The sequence below is a fragment of the Saccopteryx leptura genome, chromosome 5, assembly GCF_036850995.1.
Source record: "Saccopteryx leptura isolate mSacLep1 chromosome 5, mSacLep1_pri_phased_curated, whole genome shotgun sequence".
Taxonomy (NCBI): domain Eukaryota; kingdom Metazoa; phylum Chordata; class Mammalia; order Chiroptera; family Emballonuridae; genus Saccopteryx; species Saccopteryx leptura.
The window spans coordinates 65,505,524-65,529,304 of record NC_089507.1 but is presented as its reverse complement, the minus strand read 5'-3'; the positions used below and the strand labels follow the sequence as shown (position 1 = coordinate 65,529,304).

Below are 23,781 nucleotides of genomic sequence, written 5' to 3'. Positions count from 1 at the left end.
GTTGGTTGAAAGTCTTTATAAAGAGCTGTGATTATTCTGCATATCTATTGCAGACACTCAATTCCCAATCCCCAGGGGGGCAGATGACTAGCAGTTTACTCTTTGGAGCCCTGAATCCAGACCCTCAGCAGGCAGCAGGCAGCAGGCAGCAAGCAGGGCTAAGGCACTGTATTGAAACCAAGGAGACCTACCGAGAAAATCCTCCTTCTGACCCAGAGTCTTTACCCTTGGTTCCTCAAATTCTAGCAATTAGGCAAGAGATTGGAGGGTTCGTTTCTGGAGAAATTTAATGACTCACAAATAAGACCTAGTCTGATAATTTAGAGTGCCCTAACAAAATAGTCAGGTTCGTGCTCGCTTTGGCAGCACATATACTAAAATTGGAACGATACAGAGAAGATTAGCATGGCCCCTGCGCAAGGATGACACACAAATTCGTGAAGCATTCCATATTAAAAAAAAAAATAGTCAGGTTCTTAATTCCCTAACCACTATTAGACAGACTTCACCGTGCCTCAGAGTATTCAATCAACTTTTTAGTTCTTTAAACTATAAGGTCTACCAGAAAGTTCTGTCTGTTTTATCACAACAAGTTTTGACACATAAGCACATATTTATTTGGCACATGTGTGCCTATTTTTATCACTTAATGTATACATACTGATGTAGCAAATTAACTAAAACAAAGTTAATTCACGTTAGTCTTATGTGTGAAGCGATAGTGTACCCATGGCTACTGATAAAGTTCATTTACGCCACTGTAATTTTTACGAATTTCAACAAGTAAGAAATGCTACAGAAGCATGTCTGTCACATCCACCATATTCCCCAGACTTAGCACCCTCTGACTATCACTTGTTTTTGTCCTTACAAAATTTTTTGAAGGGCAAAAAATTAAAAAATGAAGAAGATATCAAACAAACACTGGTTCAATTTTTCGCATCAAAAGATAAAACATTTTTCAAAAATAGGATATACAAATTGCCCTCACGCTGGCAAGAAATCATTAATAATAATGGCAATTATATTATTTAATAAAGTTTATTGATGGTAAAAAAATTTTGTATTTTGTTTTATTCCAAAAATGAACAGAACTTTCCGGTAGACTTTATATATGAACAGATAGACAAAGATCTCAGGACATATGAGAAAAGCCTCATGAAAACAGGAGACCAAAACCAGCAAACAGAAACAGGAAGGCAGGGGATTTGAAAACAGTACAGAAAGTAGAAAAAAAAACATAGAAGGAAAATATCACTATAATTTTCCAAAAGATGAGAGAAGATACTACATGTGAAGCAATAAGAAATATAAAAATAAGCACCATAGAATAAGAAATATCTCCAGGAAATAATACCATATATGGCCAAAACAACTCAGTTAGGGAAAGAATTGAAAGTTAAAATTAAGAATTAAGAGAAAAAAATACAGATAAAAAGTAGAAGAGACTAGATAAGAAATTTAGAAACCATCCAAGAGATCAAACATCAAATTTGTATGCAAATGTTAACTCTAGGAATATAAAAATTTGTATAAGAAAGGAAACATAATCAGCAAACACTAGTTGGTTCTGGGATGAATGATACTCATAGCCATAATAAAATAAATACTTAATATTGATGTACCAAAAATTGTAGTATAACTGCTGTTTTTGTGTTCCAATGAGGTTAAATATATAAACACACTGTTTATTGCTCTGCAGGGACGGCTCAGTTGATCAAAGCATTATCCCAAAGCACAGAGGTTGAGGGTTTGATCCCAGGTTAGGGCACATACAGGACGGGATCCATGTTCCTGCCTTTTTCTCTCTCTTTCTCCATTCCTCTCTTGCTAAATTCAATAAATACAAATTTTAAAATAAATAATTTTTAAGAACACACTGTTTATCATTTCTTTTCATTTTATTATAAATTGTTCATGCCTTTATTTTTATTGTTATTTTATATGTAAATACTCTTGTTATAACAATATGCACCCTTAGCTATGATATGATGCAAATTTTGTTTTCATTTTATCTTCTTTATTTTGTTATCTTTTTAACATATAGAATATTTATATTTAAATTTTCTATCTATCAAACTTTAAACTTCTATTTTTACATTGCTCAGAAGTTCTGGCTTTGAAAATAAAGGGGATTGAATCTTTTATTTTCTTCTTTGATTGTTATGGTTTTGTTTTCCATGTGCATGAGTTGTTCTAGAATTTTTTTTCTGCCATTAGACTTAATTCATTATCCTATCATGATTTATGGAATAATCCAACCTGTTTCACTCTTGGTTCAAAATGCCATAATTATCATATATTAAATTCTTACATATTGTTGGACTTTAAAATCCATTATTTTATTTATGCAGGTACAAAATATTTCCCATTGGGTTGTTATATAAAAAATATTTTATCATTGTGAAGGGAATTTTTTAAAATTCATGGTGTTTTCGGTCAGAGTAATGGCGCGGTAGGAAGCGATACCGATAAATCTCCCCCAAAACTCAACAAGATCTTCAACCAGAAACAGAAAAACCTACCCTTGGAGCCTCCAGATGTTTCACAATACACCTGAAGGTATGGTCGAGCGAAAAATTGGCTAAATATATAATCAAACCCCGAAGGAAATAGGGAGTAAGAAATGCTCCACCTTCCTCACTAACCTAAATAGGGCTGCTTTCACTGGGAACTGAGAATATAGAAACTGAGGCAGGCAAAGGGGGTGAATAGATCCAGGCTGTGGCACAAACGGAGAAACAAGGCCGTGGACCGGAGATCCAAGCCGAGGAAAAACTGATCCTGTGGCAACCCGGGCAATACAAGCTAACACTCGTGCCAAACCCAGACAAAGAGAGACAAGTGGGGCAGCCATTTTTCCTGATCTCCTGGTCGGCGTGCGCAGATAGTGGGCGAGAGATTCCTTCGAGTGCCTCAGCAGTGTGTGCCCATGTTATCCCACAGAGAGGCAGAGTCAGGGGTCTTTGTGTGGGCCGAAAGTGGAATCTCCGGGCCGCCCCAGCGCCCTGAAAAAGCTGCGCATGGGGAGGGAGCGAGAGCCAATTCCAACGCTGGAACTTTTCCGTGCGGGAGGGGTTTCACTCAGAGGGTGAGGTGGCCAGTCTAATATCCTTGTCGGCGCGCACAGAGAGTGGGCAAGAGATTCCTCCCAGCACCTCAGGAGTGGGAGCCCATGTTATCCCACAGAGGGGCAGAGTCAGGGGCCTTTGTGTGGGCCAAAAGTGAAATCTCCAGGCCACCCCAGTGCCCTGAAAAAGCCGTGCATGGGGAGGGAGCGAGAGCCAACTCCAATGCTGGACCTTTTCTGTGTGGGCGGGGGTTTCACTCAGAGTGTGAGACTTCCAGCCTGATATCCTGGTCTGCGCACAGATAGTGAGCGAGAGTTTCCTCCAAGTGCCCCAGGAGTGGGTGCCCGCCCATGTTACCGGACAGAGTGGCAGAGCCAGAGGTCTTTGAGTGGGTGGAAGCCCCGCCTGATTATGCTAGCAGCTCTGACTGACTGAGCCTTACCCAGAGCCCTGTGCTGAGTGGGAATAGAGTGGGGAGTTGCCAGCTCTTTGAGCCTCTTACTATCCAGGCAGAGGCAGCAGCAACCCCATGGCTGGATTATCAGGCTACTAATTGAGGAAGGAAAGACTAGGAGAGAGGCTCCAGGAACACGGACTCTCTCACTGTCGGAGCCTATAAATGCTAATGAGCCTCGAATGCCAACGAGACTGAAGCACAATACATGATATCGCCATAGAAATTTATCAACTGCAAACCTCTACCTGAGCGTGCCAAAGGGGCAGAACCCGGGGTACAGAGTCACCGACCAGGAAGAGGGAGAGAAAAGAAAAAGCAAGAAGATAACCTCTCAAAATCAAGAATAATCCGCAGACTTTATAACCTATCCCATTTTATTATATTTGTTCCTTTGTTTCTCTTATCTTCATTCTTGATTTTTTTTTCCTCCTCCAATTTGGTCATTTAACTCTCTGCCGGTCTTACTCTCTCCTCTCCTTGAACTACACTACCCATAAGTGTTACATCTCTCATTATCTTTTCTTTCCTCTTCCTTTCTCTCTATGAGGGTTGCACTCCAAAACCCTTAACTCTCTCTCTCTCTCTCTCTCTCTCCTCTTTTTTCTTTTTTCTTCTTTTAGTGGTTCCCCCTTTTTTTTTTCTCTCTCTCTTTCTTTTCTCCCTCTATATTAGTTTCTTCCTTTCTCCTTTATGTCTCCTCTCATTCAAACCTCAATAACGAACAAATTATCTTATCTGGGACTCAAACTTACGTTTGTGGCATTTTGGGGGGTTTCTACTTCACCTTTTTAACTCACTAGCAGTGCTCCCATCCCTGGCTCTCCATTTTATCTAGTTCTTGTTCCACTAAATACAATAGTAATTTTTTAATTTGTCCCCCAATTTTCCTGTTTCCCTCTTATTCCTCTCATCATAACTCTTAGTCAACCAACACCTAACAGCAAATAATTTTATTCTTGACCCAAATTTTTTCCTTATTTGCTTTTTGTGGGTCCACACCCCCTTTTTTTCTGGGTTTTTTTTTTTTGCCCCTTTATTACTTCTCCCCAATTCAGGCCCTCCATTACAGGCATTGTTTGTTCTATTTAGTACAATATAATTCACAGTTCACTGCAAGATTTTCTCAAGAAAGAGGGGAGAGGAGGGGAGGGGAAAAAAGGAGGGGGGGGAATAATTTTCTTTTTTTTAATTTTAATTTTATTTTACTTTATTTCATTATTAATTTTTAAAAAAAACAACTCTTCGATTTTTTATTTTTATTTTTTTAACTTTTTATTCTTTATTAAATCTCATTAATATTATCAACAAAACCACCCTCAGATGCCATTAAGAAAGAGAAAATCGAATATCATGGATACAAAAGAAAGAGAGGTAACACAGATAGATGAGGAAAAAATCTATGGAGAAAAAATTTAATATATTGTAAACCTTGGAATTAAACGACAGGAATTTAAAATACAAATCCTAAAAATACTCAGAGATATACAAGAAAACACAGAAAGGCAATTCAGGGAGCTCAGAAAACAATTCAATGAACACAAAGAATATATTTCCAAGGAAATTGAAACTATAAAAACAAATCAAACAGAGATGAAAAACTCAATTCACGAGCTGAAAAATGAGGTAACAAGCTTAGCTAATAGAACAGGCCAGATAGAAGGTAGGATTAGTGAAATAGAAGACAAGCAACTTGAGGCACAACAGAGAGAAGAAGAAAGAGACTCAAAAATTTAAAAAAATGAGATAGCCCTACAGGAATTATCTGACTCCATCAAAAAAAAAACAACACATAAGAATAATAGGTATATCAGAGGGAGAAGAGAGAGAAAATGGAATGGAGAACATACTCAAACAAATAATAGATGAGAACTTCCCAAGCCTGTGGAAAGAACTAAAGCCTCAAATTCAAAAAGCAAACAGAACTCCGGGTTTTCTTAACCCCAGCAAACCTACTCCAAGGCACATCATAATGAAATTGGCACAAAACAACGGCAAAGAAAAAATTCTCAAGGCATCCAGGGATAAGAAGAATACAACATATAAAGAAAGGCCCATTAGATTATCATCAGATTTCTCAACAGAAACTCTACAAGCTAGAAGAGAGTGGACTCCAATATTTAAAGTCCTGAAAGAGAGGAACTTTCAGCCACGAATACTATACCCATCAAAGCTATCCTTCAAATATGAAGGAGAAATAAAAACATTCACAGATACAGAAAAGATGAGGGAATTTATCATCAGAAAACCCCCACTCCAGGAATTAATAAAGGGGGTTCTCCAATCAGATACAAAGAAAAAAAAAAACAAAGCCACAAGTAAAAGCTCCAAGAAGAACACAATAAAACCAAATTTAAACTGAGACAACAACAAAAAGAAAGGGGGAGGAGAGGATGGAGATTAACAGTAGCAAAGGACGATGGAGTGCAAAAGTACTCACAAGATAGTGCACTACACTGAACAGGGTAGGAACCCTTTTCATTACTTAAAGGTAACCACCATTGAAAAAAACACCACAGAAGCACATGATTTAAAAAAGATAGCAACAGAGGAAAGATGTATGGAATACAACCAAATAAAAACAAAAGATAGAAAAATGAAAGAGAAGGATCAAACAAGACACAAAACTAACAGAAAGCAAGATATAAAATGGCAATAGGGAACTCACAAGTGTCAATAATTACACTAAATGTAAATGGATTAAACTCACCAATAAAAAGGCACAGAGTAGCCGAATGGATTAAAAAAGAAAATCCAACTGTATGCTACCTACAAGAAACTCATCTAAGTAACAAGGATAAAAACAAATTCAAAGTGAAAGGCTGGAAAACAATACTCCAAGCAAATAACATCCAAAAAAAAGCAGGCGTAGCAATACTCATATCTGATAATGCTGATTACAAGACAGCAAAAGTACTCAGAGACAAAAATGGCCATTTCATAATGGCTAAGGGGACACTGAATCAAGAAGACATAACAATTCTTAATATATATGCACCAAACCAAGGAGCACCAAAATATATAAGACAGCTACTTATTGACCTTAAAACAAAAACTGACAAAAATACAATCATACTTGGAGACCTCAATACACCGCTGACAGCTCTAGATCAGTTATCCAAAGAGAGAATCAACAAAGATATAGTGGCCTTAAACAAAACACTAGAGCACCTGGATATGATAGACATCTACAGGACATTTCATCCCAAAGTGACTGAGTATACATTTTTCTCCAGTGTACATGGATCATTCTCAAGAATTGACCATATGTTGGGCCACAAAAACAACATCAGCAAATTCAGAAAAATCAAAGTTGTACCAAGCATATTTTCTGATCATAAAGCCTTGAAACTAGAATTCAACTGCAAAAAAGAGGAAAAAAATCTCACAAAAATGTGGAAACTAAACAACATACTTTTAAAAAATGAATGGGTCAAAGAAGAAATAAGTGCAGATATCAAAAGATATATACAGACACATGAAAATGACAATACAACATATCAGAATCTGTAGGATGCAGCAAAAGCAGTAATAAGAGGGAAGTTCATATCACTTCAGGCATATATGAACAAACAAGAGAGAGCCCAAGTGAACCACTTAACTTCACACCTTAAGGAACTAGAAAAAGAAGAACAAAGACAACCCAAAACCAGCCGAAAAAAGGAGATAATAAAAATCAGAGCAGAAATAAATGAAATAGAGAACAGAAAAACTATAGAAAAAATTAATAGAACAAGGAGCTGGTTCTTTGAAAATATCAACAAAATTGAGAAACCTTTGGCAAGACTTACCAAGGAAAAAAGAGAAAGAACTCATATAAACAAAATCCAAAATGAAACAGGAGAAATCACCATGGACACCATAGATATACAAAGAATTATTGTAGAATACTATGAAAAACTTTATGCCACTAAATTCAACAACCTAGAAGAAATGGATAAATTCCTAGAACAATACAACCTTCCTAGACTGAGTCAAGAAGAAGCAGAAAGCCTAAACAGACCTATTTGTAGAGAAGAAATAGAAAAAACAATTAAAAACCTCCCCAAAAATAAAGGTCCAGGCCCAAACGGCTATACCAGTGAATTTTATCAAACATTCAAAGAAGACTTGGTTCCTATTCTACTCAAAGTCTTCCAAAAAATTGAAGAAGAAACAATACTTCCAAACACATTTTATGAGGCCAACATAACCCTCATACCGAAACCTGGCAAGGATGGCACAAAAAAAGAAAACTACAGACCAATATCTCTAATGAATACAGATGCTAAAATACTAAACAAAATACTAGCAAATCGAATACAACAACATATTAAAAAAATAATACATCATGATCAAGTGGGATTCATCCCAGAATCTCAAGGATGGTTCAACATACGTAAAACGGTTAACGTAATACACCATATCAACAAAACAAAGATCAAAATCCACATGATCTTATCAATAGACGCAGAAAAAAGGCTTTTGATAAAATACAACACAATTTTATGTTTAAAACTCTCAACAAAATGGGTATAGAAGGAAAATATCTCAACATGATAAAGGCCATATATGATAAATCATCAGCTAACATCATATTAAATGGCACTACACTGAAGGCTTTCCCCCTTAAATCAGGAACAAGACAGGGTTGTCCACTCTCTCCACTCTTATTTAATGTGGTACTAGAGGTTCTAGCCAGAGCAATCAGACAAGACAAAGAAATAAAAGGCATCCATATCGGAAAAAAAGAAGTAAAGGCATCACTTTTTGCAGATGATATGATCCTATACATCGAAAACCCCAAAGAATCCACAAAAAGACTACTAGAAACAATAAGCCAATACAGTAAGGTCGCAGGATACAAAATTAACATACAGAAGTCAATAGCCTTTCTATATGCCAACAATGAAACATTTGAGAACAAACTCAAAAGAATAATCCCCTTCACGATTGCAACAAAAAAAATAAAATACCTAGGAATAAACATAACAAATAATGTAAAGGACTTATATAATGAAAACTATAAACCATTGTTAAGAGAAATCGAGAAAGATATAATGAGATGGAAGAATATTCCTTGTTCTTGATTAGGAAGAATAAATATAATCAAGATGGCCATATTACCCAAAGCAATATACAAATTTAATGCAATTCCCATCAAAATTCCAATGACATTTTTTAAAGAAATGGAGCAAAAAATCATCAGATTTATATGGAACTATAAAAAACCCTGAATAGCCAAAGCAATCCTAAAGAAAAAGAATGAAGCTGGGGGCATTACAACACCTGACTTCAAACTATATTATAGGGCCACAACAATCAAAACAGCATGGTATTGGCAGAAAAATAGACACTCAGACCAATGGAACAGAATAGAAAGTCCGGAAATAAAACCACATATATATAGTCAAATAATTTTTGATAAAGGGGCCAACAACACACAATGGAGAAAAGAAAGCCTCTTCAATAAATGGTGCTGGGAAAACTGGAAAGCCACATGCAAAAGAATGAAACTGGACTACAGTTTGTCCCCCTGCACTAAAATTAACTCAAAATTGATCAAAGATCTAAACATAAGACCTGAAACAATTAAGTACATAGAAGACATAGGTACTCAACTCATGGACCTGGGTTTTAAAGAGTATTTTATGAATTTGATTCCAAAGGCAAGAGAAGTGAAGGCAAAAATTAATGAATGGGACTACATCAGACTAAGAAGTTTTTGCTCAACAAGAGAAACTGATAACAAAATAAACAGACAGCCAACTAAATGGGAAATGATATTTTCAAACAACAGCTCAGATAAGGGCCTAATATCCAAAATATACAAAGAACTCATAAAACTCAACAACAAACAAACAAATAATCCAATAAAAAAAATGGGAAGAGGACATGAACAGACACTTCTGCCAGGAAGAAATACAAATGGCCAACAGATATATGAACAGATGCTCATCTTCTTTAGTTATTAGAGAAATGCAAATCAAAACTGCAATGAGATACCACCTCACCCCTGTTAGATTAGCTATTATTAATAAGACAGGTAATAGCAAATGTTGGAGAGACTGTGGAGAAAAAGGAACCCTCATACACTGTTGGCAGGAATGTAAAGTAGTACAACCATTATGGAAGAAAGTATGGTGGTTCCTCAAAAAACTGAAAATAGAACTACCTTATGACCCAGCAATCCCTCTACTGGGTATTTACCCCCAAAACTCAGAAACATTGATACATAAGGACACATGCAGCCCCATGTTCATTGCAGCATTGTTCACAGTGGCCAGGACATGGAAACAACCAAAAAACCCATCAATAGATGACTGGATAAAGAAGATGTGGCACATATACACTATGGAATACTACTCAGCCATAAGAAATGATGACATTGGATCATTTACAGCAAAATGGTGGGATCTTGATAACATTATACGAAGTGAAATAAGTAAATCAGAAAAAACCAGGAACTGCATTATTCCATACGTAGGTGGGACATAAAAGTGAGACTAAGAGACATTGATAAGAGTGTGGTGGTTACGGGAGGAGGAGGGAGAGGGAGAGGGAAAGGGGGAGGGGCACAAAGAAAACTAGATAGAAGGTGACAGAGGACAATCTGACTTTGGGTGATGGGTATGCAACATAATTGAACAACAAGATAACCTGGACATGTTATCTTTGAATATATGTATCCTGATTCATTGATGTCACCCCATTAAAAAAATAAAATTATTAAAATAAAAAATAAAAATAAAATAAAAAAATTCATGGTGTTTTCTAACTGATTATTAACATTAAATAGGAAAGCTATTGCTATATGTTTATTTTTAAATATACTATCTTACTGAACATTACTATTTCTCATAATATATGAATCAAGATAGCCTGTTATATAATTATTTAATTCCAAATGGTTACAATTACGCTTTCTTTCACTTTGATTTTGTTTTTATATCTTGGTTAAAACTTTCAGAATAACGTTGAATATAATGATCTTCATGGACCTTCTGATTGCTGACTTTAGTGGGACTGCCTTTGAAGAAGTGGTGTGAATTTAAATGCCTACAAAAACCTGGTGGGAAGCAAACAAGTGACACAGACCAAGGTAAGAAGACAAAGCAAATGACATAAAGTATAGTCACTGCCACCTTCCTCTGTGCAGAAGAAACAGAATCCAGTGCTGGAAACTGACAACCAGGTCAAATTAAAACAAAACAATGAATTAGCCTAACAAACTTATTTGCAAGTTGTATCTGGTCCTTGGGCAGCAAGCTCATGACCTGTCCTCTGGGCTGCAGTTACACTAATGAGTGCAATATTCTCTGTTGGTTTTAGAGAGATTATCTTCATGTTAAGAAAGTGTATTTTTACTACTCAGCCATAAGAAATGATGACATCGGATCATTTACAGCAAAATGGTGGGATCTTGATAACATTATACGAAGTGAAATAAGTAAATCAGAAAAAAACAGGAACTGCATTATTCCATACGTAGGTGGGACATAAAAGTGAAACTAAGAGACATTGATAAGAGTGTGGTGGTTGCGGGGGGAGGGGGGAAAGGGAGAGGGAAAGGGGGAGGGGGAGGGGCACAAAGAAAACTAGATAGAAGGTGACAGAGGACAATCTGACTTTGGGTGATGGGTATGCAACATAATTGAAAGACAAGATAACCTGGACTTGTTGATCTTTGAATATATGTAACCTGATTTATTGATGTCGCCCCATTAAAAAAATAAAATTATAATTAAAAAAAAAAAGAAAGTGTATTTTAATTTATCCTTTACTAAAAAATTGAATCAAGAATGAATGTTTTCCAGCAATGAGATACCACCTCACACCTGTTCGATTAGCTATTATTAGCAAGACAGGTAATAGCAAATGTTGGAGAGGCTGTGGAGAAAAAGGAACCCTCATACACTGTTGGTGGGAATGTAAAGTAGTACAACCATTATGGAAGAAAGTATGGTGTTTCCTCAAAAAACTGAAAATAGAACTACCTTATGACCCAGCAATCCCTCTACTGGGTATATATCCCAAAAACTCAGAAACATTGATACGTAAAGACACATGCAGCCCCATGTTTATTGCAGCATTGTTCACAGTGGCCAGGACATGGAAACAACCAAAAAGCCCATCAATAGATGACTGGATAAAGAAGATGTGGCACATATACACTATGGAATACTACTCAGCCATAAGAAATGATGACATCGGAACATTTACAGCAAAATGGTGGGATCTTGATAACATGATACGAAGCGAAATAAGTAAATCAGAAAAAACCAGGAACTGTATTATTCCATACGTAGGTGGGACATAATAGTGAAACTAAGAGACATTGATAAGAGTGTGGTGGTTACGGGGGGGAGGGGGGAATGGGAGAGGGAAAGGGGGTGGGGAGGGGCACAAAGAAAACAAGATAGAAGGTGACAGAGGACAATCTGACTTTGGGTGGTGGGTATGCAACATAATTGAACGACAAGATAACCTGGACTTGTTATCTTTGATTATATGTATCCTGATTTATTGATGTCACCCCATTAAAAAAATAAAATTATTAAAAAAAAAAAAAAAAGAATGAATGTTTTCCTGATTTTCTGGAATAGATACTGTATCTGTATTGAGATGATTTAGACAATTTTTCATACTCCCCCCTAAACTGTGCTTTTATTAAATTTTAAATTTTATTGACACCAGGCTATCTATATTTTCTTATATTTTTTATATAATTTGTACTGAAAGTTAATTATATTTTCTCATTAATATTGTATTACTTTGCTAAGACTGCTGTAACAAAATGCCACAGACTGGGTATGAAACAACAGAAATGTATTTCTCACAGTTCTGGAGGCTGGCAGTACATGATCAAGATGCAGGCAGGGTTGGTTTCACCTGAAGACTCCTCCTTGGTTTGTGTATGGCCATCTCCTTGCTGGGTCTTTACTTGGCCTTTTTTCTGTGCAAGTACATCCCTGGTGTCTCTTCTTCTTCTTATAAAGACATCAGTAGTATTGGATTAGAGCCACACTGTTAATGACCTCAATTAACCTTAATTGCCTCTTTAAAATACCCATCTCCAAATAAAGCCACATTAGGGGGCTAAAGCTTTGACAGCTGAATTTTAGGAGGACAGAATCCATCTGTAACAAATATATTTATGTATTTTTTTTCTCCTTCAGAATTATTGGCATTTTCTCCTTTTCTAATTTTTATTTCCCCCCAAAAATGAACTCTTTAGACCCATAGCTTACCAACAATCCCATTCTATTAGTTGTATATTACCATAGGGACTCTACGTGCCTGCTCAGTAAAGCTGGCAAATTAAACCAAGAACACATGAATGTGACAAAAGTGTATCAATTTTGGGAATTCAGACATGGCAGTTTTTGTTTTTCATAAAGGCTAATTCTGACAAGTTATTTCTTTTTTTTTTAATTTATTTATTCATTTAGAGAGGAGAGAGAGAGAGAGAGAGAGAGAGAAGGAGCAGGAAGCATCAACTCCCATATATGCCTTGACCAGGCAAGCCCAGGGTTTTGAATCGGTGACCTCAGCATTCCAGGTCAGCGCTTTATCCACTGCGCCACCACAGGTCAGGCCTGGCCTGACAAGTTATTTCTTTAAGCTGTGTCTTAAGAGCACAGACTCTGGAGCCAAGCTGCCTGAATTCAATTGCAAATCTCCCTCTCAAATGTAAGACTATGGATAAGTTACTTAACCTCTCTGTGCCTCAGTTTTCTCACATATAAAATAGAGTAATAAAACTACCTATGGTTGTTATTAGACTTAAATTAATTGGTATTTGTAAAGTGCTTAGAATATTACCTGGCACATTCTAGTTGTTTTAGAAGTGTTTGTAAATAATACACTACTTTAGGTGTGGACATACAAGAATGCTTAGGAACTCTTGTCAACAGTGTTACCACACAGCAGGGCCCCAGAAACTGGTACTGATAAGGAGGTTTGATTCTTCATTTATTTTCCAAGTCACTTGTGGACAGCTCTGGCCCTTTGAACTGAATACACCTCTTTAACTCATAGATAACTTGGGGGAGAAGGCATGACTACAAATGATATTGAACTTTCTGATTTGTTTGTACTCTTACCTGGTAGGTTAGTTTATACCAGTCAGTTAAACTTATCAACTCTCTCATATTTTTAGAAAATAGTCTTCCTTGTTCTTCAAGTTCTTTGCCTTTTGATTGTGATTTTGACATACTTAAAAGCATTTTAATTGTTAATAAATTTAAATCTTTTGAGTTTTTTTTTTTGGGGGGGGGGGAGATTTCTTTGATTGCTTTAGGGCTTTGAAGTTTCCAAGTAATTTAAGATTAGATAACCTACTCCCTTTGGTTGTTGGCCAAGATGTTCTAATACTAACTAACTGACTAAGAGATGAATACAGTAGTAATGGGATCAAGGAGAGAAATTTAACAGAGATGGGATCAAGTATCACTTGGAAATCTTATAACTAAGGCAGAGTAATGAGTAAACTCTTCGTTTGCCTTGCTAACAATTTCCACTCTCAGATAGTAAATTGATGAAGAGGGCTACTGTTCTCTACTTAACCCCAGAAAGGAGCCACTTAATGAAGTGTAAATGAGAAATTTGGCAAAAGTGACCATGATGTCTTAGAATCTGTGGTAAGACAATAAAAGTTTGATATAGTAGTTGTATATTATAGAATAGAAGTGACAAATATATGACATGCAAGCACCCTCTTCCTACTCATGGGCCAATGGCTGCCATAAGTTATTAATCAAAACCCCTTTTTTCTGCTGAGCTTGGAAATAGTTTCTAATCCTTTCCCAACCCAGTTCTTCAGAGGATCACCATGAACAGGTCAACTTGACAGAGTGCTTATTTTCCAGAAGGGGAAAGATTTTTAAAGTTTCAAAAATATATATAGGCCCTGGCCGGTTGGCTCAGTGGTAGAACGTTGGCCTGGCGTGCGGGGGACCCGGGTTTGATTCCCGGCCAGGGCACTCAGGAGAAGCGCCCATTTGCTTCTCCACCTCCCCCCACCTTCCTCTCTGTCTCTCTCTTCCCCTCCCGCAGCCAAGGCTCCATTGAAGCAAAGATGGCCCGGGCGCTGGGGATGGCTCCTTGGCCCCTGCCCCAGGCGCTAGAGTGGCTCTAGTCGCAGCAGAGCGACGCCCCAGAGGGGCAGAGCATTGCCCCCTGGTGGGCAGAGCATTGCCCCTGGTGGGCGTGCCGGGTGGATCCCGGTCGGGTGCATGCGGGAGTCTTTCTGACTGTCTCTCCCTGTTTCCAGCTTCAGAAAAACACACACACACACACACAAAAAAAAATATATATATATATAGGTTTAGAAGCAATACTTATTGTGAAAAAATTAATGTGACAGTTTATTAATATAGTCATATAGCACTTGCCACATCTAATTATAATGGATTCTTTCAGCAACGGTGTCTCCTGCTGGACAATAAGACCCTTCATGGTGGGGACCATGCCTTCTTCCCCTTGTACCTGTGCTGTCACACACAGGGCATGATGGCACATCAAATTCATTCAAAAATGCTGAATTGTATGGTGCTACTAATAAATATGAAAACATTTTATACATGTACTTAGAAATTGATATATTTGAAAACTGTTTTTGGTGACACTGTTTTATTTGATTACATATTCTACTAATTTCAGGAGGGAAAATAGCTCCCTTTAAATAGCAAAAGTCACTGGTCTTTAAAGATAATTTAAGATTAAAGTAGGACATGTTCTTTTTGTGGTAACAATTGAGGTTTTTCCCAGAAAACATGATATATGAAAGGTTAAATATTGAGGAATAGCTCCCAATGCAAGTGGCAAAAAATTAGTCTTTGGAACTATGTAAAGTTTTTAGGTTTCATTTTTTTCTGATTTGGGTCAACTTGGTAAAGGCTTGACAATAGTACATGCAAAAATATTAATGATATTCACTAAATTAAAAGAAACAAATGTATATTGATTTATAAGTAGATATGACTTTTTTTTTTTCTCCAAAAGGAAACATTCATAACTCAAGCTAAAGCTAGAAAACTTTCAAGAGCAGTACTGGTCAACCACACAGCAAGACCATGTTCTGACTTGCATGGCCAGTGCAGGTAATTCATTCTCGTGGCAATGTCAAGACAGAAGGGCTAAAATGAAAACAGTGGTGAGTAATGTGGCGCTGCTTGACCTTTTAACTGGAGAAATGTGAATATAAGAGAAAGTAATTTAAACAGGAATAAAATGGGGGTGCCGTTAGTTTGTAAATACCCCTGAAGCCCCTAGTCATTCTTCTAGACCACACAACTCCTGTAGTGACTCTATCCCAGGACAAAGTTATTTGGGCTGGCAAAACACAGGACTAGAAAAATCGAAATCACTAAAGTGGAAAACAGTGAAGGGATTATGCCCTTGACATCACAAAATAACACGTCAAAAGAAGTAGATGTCAGAAATTCCATTGATGATAATATGTTGAAGGTGTTATTTCAGGGAGGTTAATTTAGTGGTTCTTTTTATCTTCATGGATTGAGAGGGGGAGAGAGGAACTCTAATAAAAGGTTAACAGTTTAAAAATCTACTGCAAACATCTAGGTGAAACTTTATAACATTCTGAGTTACAAAAGTAACAGAATGAAATACAGGATGGCAACAAGGACGCTACAGAAAGAGCAGGCACGGGGTTTGGGGACTGAATGGATGTAGATGTGTGGGACAGGGAGAAATAAAATACCTCTTCTGCCCATACCACAGCTGGATTTTCAAGATCAGATGGTCATTTTAGTTGGAAACAACTTAAAGTAAGATTTTTCTTTAAAAAAAAATGAGAAAAAAATCTGTGTATTTTTTCCTGACTTAGTAACTATTCCGTTTTCTCCATTCTTTCATAATTAAGAAGAAAAGAGTCAGCACAAAGTTGCAGACACAGCATGGAACTGAGTTGAGAGCACCATGTTCAAGTTGCAATTCTGCTCCTAACTGTGACTTCCCTTCTGCAGCATCACTGTTCACAGCTGTGAAAATGAGGTGGGCTGGACCATCTCTAAGGTCTGTTTCATTTCTAAAGTCTATATGGACTTCTCTACAGGCTGTAAATATTTGCTCCTAACAAAATATGACACAATGGCATTTCTATAAAGGGCGTTGCCCCCTTGAAGTGTGTGATTTTCCTTTCACCTTTATCATGATAATGGCATCTACCTTTAGATTTGAAGACTTCCATAAATTCCAGTTTGTGAACTCGGGGAAACAGAAAGATCAGAAGAATAATTTAATGCTGTTACAGGCAGTTGAGCAGGCCAGAAAAACAGAAAATGAAACTAAGTCAACAAGCAAAATGATGGATGCCACACAAGCTAAGGGGTGTTTTAGAAGGGAGAGAAATGCCACCGCAGTAAACCACATGGTGCATTAAAACCAGGGAGGACCAGCACAGATCTTGAATATGTGTGGATTTCAGCTCATTTCTTCTTTAACCCCCTGGCCAAATCCCCATTTGTCAAACTGAACCAAGATTAAAGTAACAAGGTGAGTAATGAGGGAAAGAAAGATAATACTTGCCCTGGTGATTTAACCTGAAACTACAGTCAGTCACAAAAATACCTCAGAGTGTTTTCATTTGTGCCAGCCATGGGGGAGATAGGTTTCTGAGGCTGTAGTAAGATTTCCTTCTGTCCAACTTCTGTCCATTTCTCTCTTAGTATTACTAATAGCTAAAATCCTTTTCATCTTAGAAGCAAATCACTTTTTCCTCAATTAGGACTAAAGTTCAAATTACAAGTATTCCTGGAAGTGGTGACTTATTGACTTAAAATTAATATTAAATTGTGAGTGAATGCTAGTGGATTTTGTCTGAAAGTGGGTTTTTTTGGTGGAGAACACAGAGCTAGAAAGAGCTGCTTGTGAAATCAAGAAGGATACTATCCAGATAAGAGGAGAGCTCGGTGAAGACAGGGAAATGGAGGCGCTGAGCAATCAACTTGGCTCTTCTGCACTTCACAGAAGCTAATATTTGATTCTCAGTCATTGTAAGCTGCCCTCAGGAATCATACTTGCATTGATGGTTTCTGTTAGTGAATAAAGATTTCTAGGTATTTTCTCACTCTTTGAATTCTTCTGCTCAAGGCATCAGCCTTGTTGCTTCTCAGTTGGTTGAGATACAGTGAATAAAATGACTGCAAGAAAAAAACAAGAAGAAAGAAACCAAGGGTGAATCTGCAATTTAGTAAACTTCTCTTGTCTTCCCAGTCTCTTGTTTCTCTGGTTCTTCCTGATGGAACCCCTCCAGGAACAAATATTCCCATGTGGGAAGAAGTGCCTGGGAATGATGATTATTGAAAAAATGAACCCACAAATATACTAGGTTTCTGGTGAAATAAATATGTGGCTTTGTTAAATATCAGAAACAACTTGATCATTGAACTTAAAGATTTGCTTTGAAAGCAGGAGTTAAGTCTTGTGAACACCACACACTGCTCTTTATTATTATTGCTAATTGAAAATCCATAATGTGAACTAAGCACCTTTTCTTTAGTAAAGGGAAAAAAGATGAGTTCAGCTAGTATGGTTTGACAAGTAGCCCGGATGCTGCTTTCTAATGATGTCTTAATGTAAAATCGTCCATGGAAGAGAGAAAAGAACATATTTGTGTCATGCATTTAAAGAAATGATGACTCAGGACTGCAGGGTTTGAATGAATGGGGTCTTCATTTCTGAACTTCAGCAGACCTTGCTGATATTTTTAGCTGCCTTTCGACAGTCATGAGAATTAGATCAGCATGTGAAAGAAATTAGGTCAAAGTTTTAGAGAAAACAGGATGAGGAAAAACTGTTTACATGGAAAGCATGAGCAATTGCACTAGTCCTGTCTTTCTTTTGATCGCCAGTGCCCTCTGTAGAGCCATTGCCGTGGGGATGCGGAGATGGAGAGTGGAGAAAACTGGTCAGCAGGACACAGGATGTTGCCTTAGCCCATCTGCAAATGTCTATCTGCAAGATCCACTTTTATTGCTTAACTAGAAGATCAGGTTTGGGATTCCAATTTTTGTTTCCCAATATTCATAAATTTGGTGAATGCGAATAGAACTGAGCCTTTTTAAACTTCTATTTTGAAGTGATTTTAGATTTACAGAAAAGTGGCAAAGATGGTAGAAAGGGTTCCCATACTCTTTCTCTCAGTTGCTTCTGATGTTAATATTTTACACTGGTATGATACATTTATCAAAACTAGACAGTAACATTGGAATGATATTATTACCTAAACAACAGTTTTATTCTTTTCCAGATTTGTTTTGGCCTCTATTAGTTCCTTTGACTTATGATGTAAATTTTAGAGTCAGCTTGTCATTGTCTACAAAAAAGCTTGCTGAGATTTTGATTAGAAATGCACTGAATGTATAGATCTACAGGCTAAATTATATTGAGTCCTAAAATCCATTGGGTACATTTTATTTCTCTATTTTGCTTTTTGAAATCTTTCATTATGTTTTAATTCATGTGGAAGCTGCACATATTTTCTGTCATTTATATCTAAGTAATTTATTGTTTTGGTCCTACTGTAAATAGTATTTTTTAAAATTTCAAATTGTCTTTGCCAGAATATAAGAATACATCTGGCATTTTTATATTGACTTGGTAGTCTGTGTTCTTGCTAAAGTCACTCAGTATTTCTAGAAGCAGTTTTATAGATTCTTTGGGATTTTCAATGTAGATACTCATATTGCCTGTAAATAGAGACAGTTTTATTTCTTTCTTTCCAATCTGTATCCCATTTATTTATTCATATTTATTTATTTATTTAGTCTTATTGCATTAGTAATATTTCTAGGAGTGGTGAGAGAGGAGATCTTTGCCTTGTTCCCTATCTTAGGGGAAAATATTCAGCCTCTCATCATTGACTGTGCTGTTAGCTGTCAGTATTTTATAGCTACCTGTTATGAGGTTAAGGAAGTTTTTTCTGTTCCTACTTTACTGAGATTTTTTTTTTTTAAATCAAGAATGAATTTTGAAACAAAACTGAAATGGACTTACATAAAGAGGGAACCAACTAATGGTTGCCAGAGGTAAGGGGGGTTGGGGGGCTGTATAAAAGTGATGAAGAGATTAAGAAGCACAAATTGATAATTACAAGCTAGTCATGGTATGTAAAGTACAGCACAGGGAATATGGTCAATAATATTATAATAACTATGTATGTTGTCAAATGGGTACTAGAAATATCAGGGGAAACACTTTGTAAAGTATATGATTATGTAACCACTGTGCTGTACACCTGAAACTAATGCAAAATAATATTGAATATAAAAAGTTTTTTTGAATTTTGTTAGATATTTTATGCATATATTATTATAATCATATGGTTTTTTAAATTTAGTGTAGTATTCAATAACATGGTAGATTGCATTGATGATTTTTGAATATTGAACCAAACTTATATTCCTGGGGATAATCTCCACTTAGTTATGATATATTTATCCTTTGACTCAATTTTCTAATAATTTGTTGAGAATTTTTATCTCTATGTTCATGAGGAATATTGGTCTGGATTTTTTTTTTTTTACTTAAACTTAAAATATTTTTTCATTTTTATTGTATGAATATAGTATGTCTTTGTATGTTTGTTTTAGATATTTATTTTGCTTGTTCTCTGATCTCCTTAAATTTCTTTTTGTGTATATGTATCTGCCATCAATTTTGAAAAATTCTCATACATTATTTCTGATATATTAGCTCCACCTCATTCTCTCTCTTCTCCTCCTGAGATTCCAATAATGTGTGTGTTAGACTGATTTTGTCTCACATCTCTTGGATGCTCTGTTCTGATTTAAATTTTTTTTTTTTCAATTTGGGTAATTCCTATTGACCTATCTTCAAGTTTATAGATTATTTTACAGCTGTACTGCATCACTGATAAGCCTGTTAAAGTCACTCTTCATCTCTGTTCTGTGCCTTTGACTTTTAGTACTTCCATTTCTTATAGTTGGCATTCCTTTGCTGAAATCATTTGTTATTGCCTGTTGTCTATCTTTTCCATAAAGCCTTTAACATCATAATCAGTTATTTCATCATTTCCTTTCTTCTGCTTTAGTTTTAATTTGATCTTTCTCTAGATTTGTAAATTGGACTCTTAGTCTGATTATCATGATTGATTTTTCTCTTCAGCCTGAATTTTTCCTTGTCTTTTCTATGCCTCTTAATTTACTGATGAAAGATAGATATGTTCTGTATAGGACCGCATAGATATAGACATAGTTTATGCTTGGAGACCTGGAGATGAGGACACCTTTCTTTCTACTGGGCCTCTCATGTGGTGGTTTGTGTTAATACTGTTGCCATGTAGCTGGGATTGAAGTTTGTTCTTGCTATGGTTCCCCTCAGGGAACAAGAAACCTCACATTCTTTCGGTGCTATCTTGTCTTTAGAATGTACACTGTGTACCATGAGTTTTTCTCAATGTATGGTCTTTAGAGAGAACCTGTCTTTGTAGCTCTTTTAGAAATATTTTATCGTTGTTTTTGCTCAGCCCCTGCTTAGTGTCAGGGGAGGAGGTCTGCAACAGGGAGTGTTCTTGGATGTTATATGCAATCCCAGTCTAAGGCAGAATTTGGGGACTTCTCCTCGAGCTCAAGTATCCAATTAGCACATAGCTCTGTTTTTCCCCAAGAGGCAGGACATTTTCATTTCTCCTCTTTTCTTACTCCAGATGCAATGGACTTGAACTAGTGTATATACTAAGGTGACAGATTAAGACCTCTCCACACTCCGAGCCACCCCAGGAAAATAGGGGAGAAGGGCCTGGGATAAAACAGCCAATGGCTGTTGTTTCCTTCTCTGAGTCAGTGCTACAACAGCGGGACGCTTTCTCAGAATTCTTTCTGATCTTCCCTGTGAGCATGTTGAGGAGTTTGTGGAGGAAAAAGAAAAAAGCCTACAGGAGGGTAAAAGGCCCTGTGTCTATATCCCCCAGAGACTTCACACTAGCCCATATTTGGCCTCTAGCAATTTGTCAACTATGTTCACTGAATCATCTTTCTGGCTGATCTGTTATCTGGAGGCACCTGCCACAGGCAAGGAAATGTTCTGCCCGCTCCTATCTACAGGCTTCTGTTTCTCCATGTTGCAGATTAGTTGTTCATTCTCAGTTCTCAGATTGGTTAAGGAAAGTTGTTAATTTACCACTTGTCTGGCTTTTCTTTTGTTTTAAGGGTTAACGTAATTCTCTTCCCAGCTTTCTACATTTGTGAGATGAAACTAGAAAACTAGATGAGTTGAATTTTGATGTGCTTTTTAGCTCTTAAGTTATACAACATCAAAATTAGTGACATCCATGTGCTTTTCCCCCCTCTTACCTCTTAGGCACATTTTCAGAAAGATATTTATAAATGTTTGAGGTCTTCAGAGAAAGACTATAATAAAGTCTTTTGAATTATTAGCACCCTCTAATTGGAAAGACTTTCCTTCCTTCCTTCTTTCCTTCCTTCCTTCCTTCCTTCCTTCCTTCCTTCCTTCCTTCCTTCCTTCCTTCCTTCCTTCCTTCCTTCCTTCCTTCCTTCCTTCCTTCCTTCCTTCCTTCCTCTCTCCCTCCCTCCCTCCCTCCCTCCCTCCCTCCCTCCCTCCTTCCCTCCCTTCCTCCCATCCTCCCTTCCTTCCTTTCTCTTTTGCCTTGTATAGTTTCTTCATATATTTTAGATCCATCTCCATTGACTCTTACATGCACAGTGAATATCTTCTTCAAATTTAAAAGGACTTAAAAGAATGAAGTTTTGAATATTAATATATGCACATCTATCAATCTTATAAGGTTTTTGACTTTTTCTGTCTTGTTTAAGAAATGTATTTTCTTCTATGAGATCATAAAAGATGGCATCACGTCATAATGTAAAATTTTACTTCTTAAGCACATTGGAATTTTATATATTGTGTATGAAAGACACAATTTACTTTTTCCATGAGGATGACCAATTTTCTCATTATTGCTTATTGTTTTAATTATATGCAACTAATTATACCAGATTTTATATAACTAGTAAAGTAATCTTCCTGCTTTATGCATCATCTTTTTAAATATAATTTTTGGCCATTTATTCTTTTATTTTAATTGTAATTTCAACTTAATCAAGTTCTTTGAAAAAGTATTGAAGGTCTTTAAAAATGCAGTGGATTTATAGATTCATTTCGGAACAACTGACCTGTTTATGATATTAGCTTTTCCATTCCAGGCTTAAATGTTATATAATAATTCTTTCTGTACTTATTGAGATAATAAACTCACCTTTAATGAGTTAATGCATTAAATTACTTAATAAAGATCTTAATGTTACATCATTCTTTTGATACCAAGGTGAGTCTTCTTCTGTCATAATTAATTAGTACATTATTTAGGATTTTTGCTTCTCTAATCAAGAATAGTTTATAAATTTTCTTTTATATACTCTCTTGCTCTAGTTGGTTTGTGAAGTAGATCAGCATTCACAAAATAAGTTGGAGAGCTTTCCAATTCTTCTTCCAAGCCTCATAACAATTTGAAGGTTTTTCCCCTTGGAAGTTCTGTAAGACATGCTTATAAATTTGTAAAATTGTATGGGAACTTTGCTTTTTTTTATTTGAGATAAACTTTTAATAACTGATCTGATTTTATTAATGGGTATAGGTCTGCTGTTCAGTGTTTTAATTTCTTACTGAAAAAATTTTGTCATCTATGTTTTTTCCAAATTTATTCATAATGTACACAATTTCAAATTTATTAGCATAAAATTAACTTAATTACTGTTTATATCATAATTTTTATTTTGGTCTTTTTTTTATTCCTAATATTTATTTTGGTTCCTTACCTGATGGTTGACACACTCCTACCATTCTCACCCCAGTCACATTAGGCAGAGTTTGTGGATTTTGTTTTTCCAAATAACTGGCTTTCATTTGGTTCATTCTTTTTTTTTTTTTTTTTCTTTTTATTAAGTGAGAGAAGGAGAGGCAGAGAAATAGACTCCTGCATGTGCCCTGATGGGGAATCCACCCAGCAAGTCCCCTCTGGGGTGATGTTAGTCCCCATCTAGGCTATTGCTCAGTTGCAACCAAGCTATTTTTAGTGCCTGAGGTGGAAGCCATAAAACCATCCTCAGAACCCTGGGGCCAACTCTCTCTAACCAATTGAGCCATGGCTATGGGAAGGGAAGAGAGAGAGAAAAAGAGAGAGAGGAAGAGAAAGGGGAGGGGGAGGAGTGGAGTAGCAGATAGTTGCTTCTCCTGTGTGCCTTGACTAGGAATTGAACCTCGGACATCCACATG

The 23,781-nt window shown here is 36.5% G+C and overlaps 1 non-coding gene across 1 annotated transcript; it reads left to right on the top strand.

Annotated features, from left to right (window-relative positions):
* The first annotated feature begins 350 nt into the window (after nt 1–350).
* Nucleotides 351–457, top strand: LOC136407267 (U6 spliceosomal RNA). Its single transcript, XR_010751824.1, has one exon. It is a non-coding gene; the product is annotated as a U6 spliceosomal RNA (small nuclear RNA).
* The last annotated feature ends 23,324 nt before the right edge of the window (nt 458–23,781 follow it).